General features: G+C 43.9%; 1 long non-coding RNA gene across 48 annotated transcripts in view; it reads right to left on the bottom strand.

The window, feature by feature from the left end:
* Window positions 1–14,274, bottom strand: part of LOC307181221 — a 2,056,127-nt gene that overhangs the window by 577,976 nt on the left and 1,463,877 nt on the right. Inside the window, exon 14 of one of the 48 annotated variants that reach the window (XR_013826133.1) lies at window positions 5,002–5,064. The exons of the other annotated variants lie outside the window; for them this stretch is intronic. This is a non-coding gene — a long non-coding RNA (uncharacterized lncRNA). Of the gene's footprint in view, window positions 1–5,001; window positions 5,065–14,274 lie in introns of those variants that run through there. 48 annotated transcript variants of the gene reach the window in all.

Below are 14,274 nucleotides of genomic sequence, written 5' to 3'. Positions count from 1 at the left end.
GATGTAAATTGCCAACAACCACTCGGGAGAAGTGTATGGTGTTTCCTGAAACATCTAAAAAACAAAGCAACAGAGCCTAGGGCACTTCCACTTATGGTCCTATAGCTTAGGGAATTTAAAATCAAAAAGACACAGCCACCCCAAAGTTTGGAACGGCTCTGTTTACAAGAACCTCGATTACAGTACAAGTTCAACATCGCAGAAAGTGAAAAATGGATAAAAAAGTTGTGGTATTTACTTACAAAGCAATATCACTCAGCAATGAAATCTGTGTCATCAGGCCCTTAGCAGCACAATGAGTGGATTCAGGTATGATGATTCTAACTGAAATAAGTCACACAGAAAAAGAAACATCATAAGATATCAGTAATACACGGAATGGAAACTTGGCTACACAGGAACTGAATTACAGAACAGAACAGGGTCTCAAATTTAGAAAACCAACTTATGCTTGCTTAAGGGGAAAGGTGAGTTGGGGTGCTGCATAAAACCAGAGATTGAAATGAGCACAGATAAAGTTCCTTAAACCAAATATGGAATAGACAAGAGCTACTCCTTGCTCAACGAAATGGACTCAACACCGCATATTAAACGCCTAAGAATGTACCTGACTAGTAAGTATCTTAAAACCTATAGATTGCTATGTCTCCGAAAGAGAATCAAACATGTGTACAGGGGCATAAACGCAGCAGTGATAGGATTGGAGAGGTTCGGTGAGCAAATGAAGACCCTTTGAAGTCATATTGCATGGTACCCATTCCACGGGTTTCAACTACCCAGGTTTTAGGTATTCTTCCTTCAGCTAAAACATGCATGAGGAACCCAGAGTATGATCAACCATGTCATCGGGAGACGTGTTCAAATATGTTTCAGTTTTCCTCCCCTGGTACTCGGGTGCAACATTCCAGACGCTTTACTAACACTCTCCCCACTTGGAGAGTCAGTCCCTTTAACCTCCTGTTTGGCCCAGTTTGCAATTTCTGCGGAAGATGAAAAGGAATAGCGAGAACCAATGAGAGGCTAGCTGGAGGTGTCTGGACGGGCAAATTTAACTCTCATTTCCCACCAGGAAGAGGAACTAACCAAAGGCCCAGCGTGCCGTGCCGGAACCAGATTAGGGCCTGAAGCCATCCTGCGGTGTTGCGGCCAGCTCAAAAGAAAGCGCGTTGAAGAAAGGAGCTCAGGGGCACTGTAATTCACAAACCTGCAGAGTTATAAATGACAGCTATCGTCCAAAAATAGACTGAAGTAAGGCTGCCAAGAGGACTTGAAAGCGGGGCAGAATTGCAGGAAACCGATTTCAGGAGGTAGACTGGAATTGCATTGAAAGCATAGGAAAAGAGGCAGAACGTCCACAATGATGCACTTGGCCAAAAAGGGCGTATGCGTTTTTTCCTGAATATATTCAGGAAAAAACGCATACGCCCTTTTTGGCCAACCAAGCAAGCTTGCAAATGAAATCTACACTACAATGAAGTCTCACTTCCCCCCGGTCAAAAGGGCCATCTGAAAAAAGTGTAAAATCCAGAAAGGCAGGACAGGCGATGGAGAACTGGGAGCCTTGTTATGGTGATGGGCGGGATGTAAATTGCCAACAACCACTCAGGAGAAGTGTATGGTGTTTCCTGAAACATCTATAAAACAAAGCAACAGAGCCTAGGGCACTTCCACTTATGGTCCTATAGCTTAGGGAAATTAAAATCAAAAAGACACAGCCACCCCAAAGTTTGGAACGGCTCTGTTTACAAGAACCTCGTTTACAGTACAAGTTCAACATCGCAGAAAGTGAAAAATGGATAAAGAAGTTGTGGTATTTACTTACAAAGCAATATCACTCAGCAATGAAATCTGTGTCATCAGGCCCTTAGCAGCACAATGAGTGGATTCAGGTATGAAGATTCTAACTGAAATAAGTCACACAGAAAAAGAAACATCATAAGATATCAGTAATACACGGAATGGAAACTTGGCTACACAGGAACTGAATTACAGAACAGAACAGGGTCTCAAATTTAGAAAACCAACTTATTCTTGCTTAAGGGGAAAGGTGAGTTGGGGTGCTGCATAAAACCAGAGATTGAAATGAGCACAGATAAAGTTCCTTAAGCCAAATATGGAATAGACAAGAGCTACTCCTTGCTCAACGAAATGGACTCAACACCCCATATTAAACGCCTAAGAATGTACCTGACTAGTAAGTATCTTAAAACCTATGGATTGCTATGTCTCCGAAAGACAATCAAGCATGTGTACAGGGGCATAAACGCAGCAGTGATAGGATTGGAGAGATGCGATGAGCAAATGAAGACCCTTTGAAGTCATATTGCATGGTACCCATTCCACGGGTTTCAACTACCCAGGTTTTAGGTATTCTTCCTTCAGCTAAAACATGCATGAGGAACCCAGAGTATGATCAACCATGTCATCGGGAGACGTGTTCAAATATGTCTCAGTTTTCCTCCCCTGGTACTCGGGTGCAACATTCCAGACGCTTTACTAACACTCTCCCCACTTGGAGAGTCAGTCCCTTTAACCTCCTGTTTGGCCCAGTTTGCAATTTCTGCGGAAGATGAACAGGAATACCGAGAACCAATGAGAGGCTAGCTGGAGGTGTCTGGACGGGCAAATTTAACTCTCATTTCCCACCAGGAAGAGGAATTAACCAAAGGCTCAGCATGCCGGGCCGGAACCAGATTAGGGCCTGAAGCCATCCTGTGGTGTTGCGGCCAGGTCACAAGAAAGCGAGTTGAAGAAAGGAGCTCAGGGGCACTGTAATTCACAAACCTGCAGAGTTATAAATGACAGCTATCGTCCAAAAATAGACTGAAGTAAGGCTGCCAAGAGGACTTGAAAGCGGGGCAGAATTGCAGGAAACCGATTTCAGGAGGTAGACTGGAATTGCATTGAAAGCATAGGAAAAGAGGCAGAACGTCCACAATGATGCACTTGGCCAAAAAGGGCGTATGCGTTTTTTCCTGAATATATTCAGGAAAAAACGCATACGCCCTTTTTGGCCAACCAAGCAAGCTTGCAAAGGAAATCTGCACTACAATGAAGTCTCACTTCCCCCCGGTCAAAAGGGCCATCTGAAAAAAGTGTAAAATCCAGAAAGGCAGGACAGGCCATGGAGAACTGGGAGCCTTGTTATGCTGATGGGCGGGATGTAAATTGCCAACAGACACTTGGGAGAAGTGTATGGTGTTTCCTGAAACATCTGAAAAACAAAGCAACAGAGCCTAGGGCACTTCCACTTATGGTCCTATAGCTTAGGGAAATTAAAATCAAAATGACACAGCCACCCCAAAGTTTGGGACGCCTCCGTTTACAAGAACCTCGTTTACCGTACAAGTTCTATATCACAGAAAGTTAAAAATGGATAAAGAACTTGTGGTACTTACGTACAATGCAGTATCACTCAGCAATGAAATCTATGTCATCAGGCCTGTAGCAGCATAATGAGTGGATTCAGGTACGATGATTCTAACTGAAATAAGTCACACAGAAAAAGAAACATCATAAGATATCACTAATACACGGAATGTAAACTTGGCTACACAGGAACTGCATTCCAAAACAGAACAGGGTCTCAAATTTAGAAAACCAACTTATGCTTGCTTAAGGGGAAAGGTGAGTTGGGGTGCTGCATAAAACCAGAGATTGAAATGAGCACAGATAAAGTACCTTAAGCCAAATATGGAATAGACAAGAGCTACTCCTTGCTCAACGAAATGGACTCAACACCCCATATTAAACGCCTAAGAATGTACCTGGCTAGTAAGTATCTTAAAACCTATGGATTGCTATGTCTCCAAAAGAGAATCAAGCGTGTGTACAGGGGCATAAACGCAGCAGTGATAGGATTGGAGAGGTTCGGTGAGCAAATGAAGACCCTTTGAAGTCATATTGCATGGTACCCATTACACGGGTCTCAACTCTCCAGGTTTAAGGTATTCTTCCTTCAGCTAAAACATGCATGTGGAACCCAGAGTATGATCAACCATGTGAATGGGAGACGTGTTCAAATATGTCTCAGTTTTCCTCCCCTGGTACTCGGGTGCAACATTCCAGATGCTTTACTAACACTCTCCCGACTTGGAGAGTCAGTCCCTTTAACCTCCTGTTTGGCCCAGTTTGCAATTTCTGCGGAAGATGAACAGGAATAGCGAGAACCAATGAGAGGCTAGCTGGAGGTGTCTGGACGGGCAAATTTAACTCTCATTTCCCACCAGGAAGAGGAAATAACCAAAGGCTCAGCATGCCGGGCCGGAAACAGATTACGGCCTGAAGCCATCATGCGGTGTTGCGGCCAGGTCACAAGGAAGCGAGTTGAAGAAAGGAGCTCAGGGGCACTGTAATTCACAAACCTGCAGAGTTATAAATGACAGCTATCGTCCAAAAATAGACTGAAGTAAGGCTGCCAAGAGGACTTGAAAGCGGGGCAGAATTGCAGGAAACCGATTTCAGGAGGTAGACTGGAATTGCATTGAAAGCATAGGAAAAGAGGCAGAACGTCCACAATGATGCACTTGGCCAAAAAGGGCGTATGCGTTTTTTCCTGAATATATTCAGGAAAAAACGCATACGCCCTTTTTGGCCAACCAAGCAAGCTTGCAAATGAAATCTACACTACAATGAAGTCTCACTTCCCCCCGGTCAAAAGGGCCATCTGAAAAAAGTGTAAAATCCAGAAAGGCAGGACAGGCCATGGAGAACTGGGAGCCTTGTTATGGTGATGGGCGGGATGTAAATTGCCAACAACCACTCAGGAGAAGTGTATGGTGTTTCCTGAAACATCTATAAAACAAAGCAACAGAGCCTAGGGCACTTCCACTTATGGTCCTATAGCTTAGGGAAATTAAAATCAAAAAGACACAGCCACCCCAAAGTTTGGAACGGCTCTGTTTACAAGAACCTCGTTTACAGTACAAGTTCAACATCGCAGAAAGTGAAAAATGGATAAAGAAGTTGTGGTATTTACTTACAAAGCAATATCACTCAGCAATGAAATCTGTGTCATCAGGCCCTTAGCAGCACAATGAGTGGATTCAGGTATGAAGATTCTAACTGAAATAAGTCACACAGAAAAAGAAACATCATAAGATATCAGTAATACACGGAATGGAAACTTGGCTACACAGGAACTGAATTACAGAACAGAACAGGGTCTCAAATTTAGAAAACCAACTTATTCTTGCTTAAGGGGAAAGGTGAGTTGGGGTGCTGCATAAAACCAGAGATTGAAATGAGCACAGATAAAGTTCCTTAAGCCAAATATGGAATAGACAAGAGCTACTCCTTGCTCAACGAAATGGACTCAACACCCCATATTAAACGCCTAAGAATGTACCTGACTAGTAAGTATCTTAAAACCTATGGATTGCTATGTCTCCGAAAGACAATCAAGCATGTGTACAGGGGCATAAACGCAGCAGTGATAGGATTGGAGAGATGCGATGAGCAAATGAAGACCCTTTGAAGTCATATTGCATGGTACCCATTCCACGGGTTTCAACTACCCAGGTTTTAGGTATTCTTCCTTCAGCTAAAACATGCATGAGGAACCCAGAGTATGATCAACCATGTCATCGGGAGACGTGTTCAAATATGTCTCAGTTTTCCTCCCCTGGTACTCGGGTGCAACATTCCAGACGCTTTACTAACACTCTCCCCACTTGGAGAGTCAGTCCCTTTAACCTCCTGTTTGGCCCAGTTTGCAATTTCTGCGGAAGATGAACAGGAATACCGAGAACCAATGAGAGGCTAGCTGGAGGTGTCTGGACGGGCAAATTTAACTCTCATTTCCCACCAGGAAGAGGAATTAACCAAAGGCTCAGCATGCCGGGCCGGAACCAGATTAGGGCCTGAAGCCATCCTGCGGTGTTGCGGCCAGGTCACAAGAAAGCAAGTTGAAGAAAGGAGCTCAGGGGCACTGTAATTCACAAACCTGCAGAGTTATAAATGACAGCTATCGTCCAAAAATAGACTGAAGTAAGGCTGCCAAGAGGACTTGAAAGCGGGGCAGAATTGCAGGAAACCGATTTCAGGAGGTAGACTGGAATTGCATTGAAAGCATAGGAAAAGAGGCAGAACGTCCACAATGATGCACTTGGCCAAAAAGGGCGTATGCGTTTTTTCCTGAATATATTCAGGAAAAAACGCATACGCCCTTTTTGGCCAACCAAGCAAGCTTGCAAAGGAAATCTGCACTACAATGAAGTCTCACTTCCCCCCGGTCAAAAGGGCCATCTGAAAAAAGTGTAAAATCCAGAAAGGCAGGACAGGCCATGGAGAACTGGGAGCCTTGTTATGCTGATGGGCGGGATGTAAATTGCCAACAGACACTTGGGAGAAGTGTATGGTGTTTCCTGAAACATCTGAAAAACAAAGCAACAGAGCCTAGGGCACTTCCACTTATGGTCCTATAGCTTAGGGAAATTAAAATCAAAATGACACAGCCACCCCAAAGTTTGGGACGCCTCCGTTTACAAGAACCTCGTTTACCGTACAAGTTCTATATCACAGAAAGTTAAAAATGGATAAAGAACTTGTGGTACTTACGTACAATGCAGTATCACTCAGCAATGAAATCTATGTCATCAGGCCTGTAGCAGCATAATGAGTGGATTCAGGTACGATGATTCTAACTGAAATAAGTCACACAGAAAAAGAAACATCATAAGATATCACTAATACACGGAATGTAAACTTGGCTACACAGGAACTGCATTCCAAAACAGAACAGGGTCTCAAATTTAGAAAACCAACTTATGCTTGCTTAAGGGGAAAGGTGAGTTGGGGTGCTGCATAAAACCAGAGATTGAAATGAGCACAGATAAAGTACCTTAAGCCAAATATGGAATAGACAAGAGCTACTCCTTGCTCAACGAAATGGACTCAACACCCCATATTAAACGCCTAAGAATGTACCTGGCTAGTAAGTATCTTAAAACCTATGGATTGCTATGTCTCCAAAAGAGAATCAAGCGTGTGTACAGGGGCATAAACGCAGCAGTGATAGGATTGGAGAGGTTCGGTGAGCAAATGAAGACCCTTTGAAGTCATATTGCATGGTACCCATTACACGGGTCTCAACTCTCCAGGTTTAAGGTATTCTTCCTTCAGCTAAAACATGCATGTGGAAGCCAGAGTATGATCAACCATGTGAATGGGAGACATGTTCAAATATGTCTCAGTTTTCCTCCCCTGGTACTCGGGTGCAACATTCCAGATGCTTTACTAACACTCTCCCGACTTGGAGAGTCAGTCCCTTTAACCTCCTGTTTGGCCCAGTTTGCAATTTCTGCGGAAGATGAACAGGAATAGCGAGAACCAATGAGAGGCTAGCTGGAGGTGTCTGGACGGGCAAATTTAACTCTCATTTCCCACCAGGAAGAGGAAATAACCAAAGGCTCAGCATGCCGGGCCGGAAACAGATTACGGCCTGAAGCCATCATGCGGTGTTGCGGCCAGGTCACAAGGAAGCGAGTTGAAGAAAGGAGCTCAGGGGCACTGTAATTCACAAACCTGCAGAGTTATAAATGACAGCTATCGTCCAAAAATAGACTGAAGTAAGGCTGCCAAGAGGACTTGAAAGCGGGGCAGAATTGCAGGAAACCGATTTCAGGAGGTAGACTGGAATTGCATTGAAAGCATAGGAAAAGAGGCAGAACGTCCACAATGATGCACTTGGCCAAAAAGGGCGTATGCGTTTTTTCCTGAATATATTCAGGAAAAAACGCATACGCCCTTTTTGGCCAACCAAGCAAGCTTGCAAAGGAAATCTGCACTACAATGAAGTCTCACTTCCCCCCGGTCAAAAGGGCCATCTGAAAAAAGTGTAAAATCCAGAAAGGCAACAGGCCATGGAGAACTGGGAGCCTTTTTATGCTGATGGGTGGGATGTAAATTGCCATCAGACACTCGGGAGAAGTGTATGGTGTTTCCTGAAACATCTAAAAAACAAAGCAACAGAGCCTAGGGCACTGCCACTTATGGTCCTATAGCTTAGGGAAATCAAAATCAAAAAGACACAGCCACCCCAAAGTTTGGGACGCCTCTGTTTACAATAACCTCGTTTCCAGTACAAGTTCAACATCGCAGAAAGTGAAAAATGGATAAAGAAGTTGTGGTATTTACTTACAAAGCAATATCACTCAGCAATGAAATCTATGTCATCAGGCCCTTAGCAGCACAATGAGTGGATTCAGGTATGATGATTCTAACTGAAATAAGTCACACAGAAAAAGAAACATCATAAGATATCAGTAATACACGGAATGTAAACTTGGCTACACAGGAACTGAATTACAGCACAGAAAAGGGTCTCAAATTTAGAAAACCAACTTATTCTTGCTTAAGGGTAAAGGTGAGTTGGGGTGCTGCATAAAACCAGAGATTGAAATGAGCACAGATAAAGTTCCTTAAGCCAAATATGGAATAGACAAGAGCTACTCCTTGCTCAACGAAATGGACTCAAAACCCCATATTAAACGCCTAAGAATGTACCTGGCTAGTAAGTATCTTAAAACCTATGGATTGCTATGTCTCCAAAAGAGAATCAAGCGTGTGTACAGGGGCATAAACGCAGCAGTGATAGGATTGGAGAGGTTCGGTGAGCAAATGAAGACCCTTTGAAGTCATATTGCATGGTACCCATTACACGGGTCTCAACTCTCCAGGTTTAAGGTATTCTTCCTTCAGCTAAAACATGGATGTGGAACCCAGAGTATGATCAACCATGTGAACGGGAGACGTGTTCAAATATGTCTCAGTTTTCCTCCCCTGGTACTCGGGTGCAACATTCCAGACGCTTTACTAACACTCTCCCGACTTGGAGAGTCAGTCCCTTTAACCTCCTGTTTGGCCCAGTTTGCAATTTCTGCGGAAGATGAACAGGAATAGCGAGAACCAATGAGAGGCTAGCTGGAGGTGTCTGGATGGGCAAATTTAACTCTCATTTCCCACCAGGAAGAGGAAATATCCAAAGGCTCAGCATGCCGGGCCGGAAACAGATTACGGCCTGAAGCCATCCTGCGGTGTTGCGGCCAGGTCACAAGAAAGCGAGTTGAAGAAAGGAGCTCAGGGGCACTGTAATTCACAAACCTGCAGAGTTATAAATGACAGCTATCGTCCAAAAATAGACTGAACTAAGGCTGCCAAGAGGACTTGAAAGCGGGGCAGAATTGCAGGAAACCGATTTCAGGAGGTAGACTGGAATTGCATTGAAAGCATAGGAAAAGAGGCAGAACGTCCACAATGATGCACTTGGCCAAAAAGGGCGTATGCGTTTTTTCCTGAATATATTCAGGAAAAAACGCATACGCCCTTTTTGGCCAACCAAGCAAGCTTGCAAAGGAAATCTGCACTACAATGAAGTCTCACTTCCCCCCGGTCAAAAGGGCCATCTGAAAAAAGTGTAAAATCCAGAAAGGCAACAGGCCATTGAGAACTGGGAACCTTGTTATGCTGATGGGTGGGATGTAAATTGCCAACAGACACTCGGGAGAAGTGTATGGTGTTTCCTGAAACATATAAAAAACAAAGCAACAGAGCCTAGGGCACTGCCACTTATGGTCCTATAGCTTAGGGAAATTAAAATGAAAAAGACACAGCCACCCCAAAGTTTGGAACGGCTCTGTTTACAAGAACCTCGTTTACAGTACAAGTTCAACATCGCAGAAAGTGAAAAATGGATAAAGAAGTTGTGGTATTCACTTACAAAGCAATATCACTCAACAATGAAATCTATGTCATCAGGCCCTTAGCAGCACAATGAGTGGATTCAGGTATGATGATTCTAACTGAAATAAGTCACACAGAAATATAAACATCATAAGATATCAGTAATACACGGAATGTAAACTTGGCTACACAGGAACTGAATTACAGAACAGAACAGGGTCTCAAATTTAGAAAACCAACTTATGCTTGCTTAAGGGTAAAGGTGAGTTGGGGTGCTGCATAAAACCAGAGATTGAAATGAGCACAGATAAAGTTCCTTAAGCCAAATATGGAATAGACAAGAGCTACTCCTTGCTCAACGAAATGGACTCAACACCGCATATTAAACGCCTAAGAATGTACCTGACTAGTAAGTATCTTAAAACCTATGGATTGCTATGTCTCCGAAAGAGAATCAAGCATGTGTACAGGGGCATAAACGCAGCAGTGATAGGATTGGAGAGGTTCGTGAGCAAATGAAGACCCTTTGAAGTCATATTGCATGGTACACATTCCACGGGTTTCAACTACCTAGGTTTAAGGTATTCTTCCTTCAGCTAAAACATGCATGTGGAACCTAGAGTATGATCAACCATGTGATCGGGAGACGTGTTCAAATATGTCTCAGTTTTCGTACCCTGGTACTTGGGTGCAACATTCCAGACGCTTTACTAACACTCTCCCGACCTGGAGAGTCAGCGCCTTTAACCTCCTGTTTGGCCCAGTTTGCAATTTCTGCGGAAGATGAACAGGAATAGCGAGAACCAATGAGAGACTAGCTGGAGGTGTCTGAACGGGCAAATTTAACTCTCATTTCCCACCAGGAAGAGGAATTAGCCAAAGGCTAAGCGTGCCGTGCCGGAACCAGATTAGGGCCTGAAGCCATCCTGCGGTGTTGCGGCCAGCTCACAAGAAAGCGAGTTGAAGAAAGGAGCTCAGGGGCACTGTAATTCACAAACCTGCAGAGTTATAAATGACAGCTATCGTCCAAAAAGAGACTGAAGTAAGGCTGCCAAGAGGACTTGAAAGCGGGGCAGAATTGCAGGAAACCGATTTCAGGAGGTAGACAGGAATTGCATTTCAAGCATAGGAAAAGAGGCAGAACGTCCACAGTGATGCACTTGGCCAAAAAGGGCGTATGCGTTTTTTCCTGAACATACGAACTTTTTGGCCAACCAAGCAAGCTTGCAAAGGAAATCTGAACTACAATGAAGTCTCACTTCCCCCCGGTCAAAAGGGCCATCTGAAAAAAGTGTAAAATCCAGAAAGGCAGGACAGGCCATGGAGAACTGGGAGCCTTGTTATGCTGATGGGCGGGATGTAAATTGCCAACAACCACTCGGGAGAAGTGTATGGTGTTTCCTGAAACATCTAAAAAACAAAGCAACAGAACCTAGGGCACTTCCACTTATGGTCTTATAGCTTAGGGAAATTAAAATCAAAAAGACACAGCCACCCCAAAGTTTGGAAAGGCTCTGTTTACAAGAACCTCGTTTACAGTACAAGTTCAACATCGCAGAAAGTGAAAAATGGATAAAGAAGTTGTGGTATTTACTTACAAAGCAATATCACTCAGCAATGAAATCTGTGTCATCAGGCCCTTAGCAGCACAATGAGTGGATTCAGGTATGATGATTCTAACTGAAATAAGTCACACAGAAAAAGAAACATCATAAGATATCAGTAATACACGGAATGTAAACTTGGCTACACAGGAACTGAATTACAGAACAGAACAGGGTCTCAAATTTAGAAAACCAACATATTCTTGCTTAAGGGTAAAGGTGAGTTGGGGTGCTGCATAAAACCAGAGATTGAAATGAGCACAGATAAAGTTCCTTAAGTCAAATATGGAATAGACAAGAGCTACTCCTTGCTCAACGAAATGGACTCAACACCGCATATTAAACACCTAAGAATGTACCTGACTAGTAAGTATCTTAAAACCTATGGATTGCTATGTCTCCGAAAGAGAATCAAGCATGTGTACAGGGGCATAAACGCAGCAGTGATAGGATTGGAGAGGTTCGGTGAGCAAATGAAGACCCTTTGAAGTCATATTGCATGGTACCCATTCCACGGGTTTCAACTACCCAGGTTTAAGGTATTCTTCCTTCAGCTAAAACATGCATGTGGAACCTAGAGTATGATCAACCATGTGATCGGGAGACGTGTTCAAATATGTCTCAGTTTTCGTACCCTGGTACTCGGGTGCAACATTCCACACGCTTTACTAACACTCTCCCGACTGGGAGAGTCAGTCCCTTTAACCTCCTGTTTGGCCCAGTTTGCAATTTCTGCGGAAGATGAACAGGAATAGCGAGAACCAATGAGAGGCTATCTGGAGGTGTCTGGATGGGCAAATTTAACTCTCATTTCCCACCAGGAAGAGGAATTAACCAAAGGCTCAGCGTGCCGTGCCGGAACCAGATTAGGGCCTGAAGCCATCCTGTGGTGTTGCGGCCAGGTCACAAGAAAGCAAGTTGAAGAAAGGAGCTCAGGGGCACTGTAATTCACAAACCTGCAGAGTTATAAATGACAGCTATCGTCCAAAAATAGACTGAAGTAAGGCTGCCAAGAGGACTTGAAAGCGGGGCAGAATTGCAGGAAGCCGATTTCAGGAGGTAGACTGGAATTGCATTGAAAGCATAGGAAAAGAGGCAGAACGTCCACAATGATGCACTTGGCCAAAAAGGGCGTATGCGTTTTTTCCTGAATATATTCAGGAAAAAACGCATACGCCCTTTTTGGCCAACCCAGCAAGCTTGCAAAGGAAATCTGCACTACAATGAAGTCTCACTTCCCCCCGGTCAAAAGGGCCATCTGAAAAAAGTGTAAAATCCAGAAAGACAGGACAGGCCATGGAGAACTGGGAGCCTTGTTATGCTGATGGGCGGGATGTAAATTGCCAACAGACACTCGGGAGAAGTGTATGGTGTTTCCTGAAACATCTAAAAAACAAAGCAACAGAGCCTAGGGCACTTCCACTTATGGTCCTATAGCTTAGGGAAATTAAAATCAAAAAGACACAGCCACCCCAAAATTTGGAAAGGCTCTGTTTACAAGAACCTCGTTTACAGTACAAGTTCAACATCGCAGAAAGTGAAAAATGGATAAAGAACTTGTGGTATTTACTTACAAAGCAATATCACTCAGCAATGAAATCTGTGTCATCAGGCCCTTAGCAGCACAATGAGTGGATTCAGGTATGATGATTCTAACTGAAATAAGTCACACAGAAAAAGAAACATCATAAGATATCTGTAATACACGGAATGTAAACTTGGCTACACAGGAACTGAATTACAGAACAGAACAGGGTCTCAAATTTAGAAAACCAACTTATTCTTGCTTAAGGGTAAAGGTGAGTTGGGGTGCTGCATAAAACCAGAGATTGAAATGAGCACAGATAAAGTTCCTTAAGCCAAATATGGAATAGACAAGAGCTACTCCTTGCTCAATGAAATGGACTCAACACCCCATATTAAACGCCTAAGAATGTACCTGACTAGTAAGTATCTTAAAACCTATGGATTGCTATGTGTCCCAAAGAGAATCAAGCATGTGTACAGGGGCATAAACGCAGCAGTGATAGGATTGGAGAGGTTCGGTGAGCAAATGAAGACCCTTTGAAGTCATATTGCATGGTACCCATTCCACGGGTTTCAACTACCCAGGTTTAAGGTATTCTTCCTTCAGCTAAAACATGCAGGTGGAACCTAGAGTATGATCAACCATGTGATCGGGAGACGTGTTCAAATATGTCTCAGTTTTCATACCCTGGTACTCGGGTGCAACATTCCACATGCTTTACTAACACGCTCCCGACTTGGAGAGTCAGTCCCTTTAACCTCCTGTTTGGCCCAGTTTGCAATTTCTGCGGAAGATGAACAGGAATAGCGAGAACCAATGAGAGGCTAGCTGGAGGTGTCTGGATGGGCAAATTTAACTCTCATTTCCCACCATGAAGAGGAATTAACCAAAGGCTCAGCGTGCCGTGCCGGAACCAGATTAGGGCCTGAAGCCATCCTGTGGTGTTGCGGCCAGGTCACAAGAAAGCAAGTTGAAGAAAGGAGCTCAGGGGCACTGTAATTCACAAACCTGCAGAGTTATAAATGACAGCTATCGTCCAAAAATAGACTGAAGTAAGGCTGCCAAGAGGACTTGAAAGCGGGGCAGAATTGCAGGAAGCCGATTTCAGGAGGTAGACTGGAATTGCATTGAAAGCATAGGAAAAGAGGCAGAACGTCCACAATGATGCACTTGGCCAAAAAGGGCGTATGCGTTTTTTCCTGAATATATTCAGGAAAAAACGCATACGCCCTTTTTGGCCAACCCAGCAAGCTTGCAAAGGAAATCTGCACTACAATGAAGTCTCACTTCCCCCCGGTCAAAAGGGCCATCTGAAAAAAGTGTAAAATCCAGAAAGACAGGACAGGCCATGGAGAACTGGGAGCCTTGTTATGCTGATGGGTGGGATGTAAATTGCCAACAGACACTCGGGAGAAGTGTATGGTGTTTCCTGAAACATCTAAAAAACAAAGCAACAGAGCC

Source organism: Stenella coeruleoalba (genome assembly GCF_951394435.1).
Source record: "Stenella coeruleoalba genome assembly, contig: scaffold_47, whole genome shotgun sequence".
NCBI classification, from domain to species: domain Eukaryota; kingdom Metazoa; phylum Chordata; class Mammalia; order Artiodactyla; family Delphinidae; genus Stenella; species Stenella coeruleoalba.
Note: the sequence above shows the minus strand (reverse complement) of the source record. Positions and strands in the feature narration are given on the sequence as shown.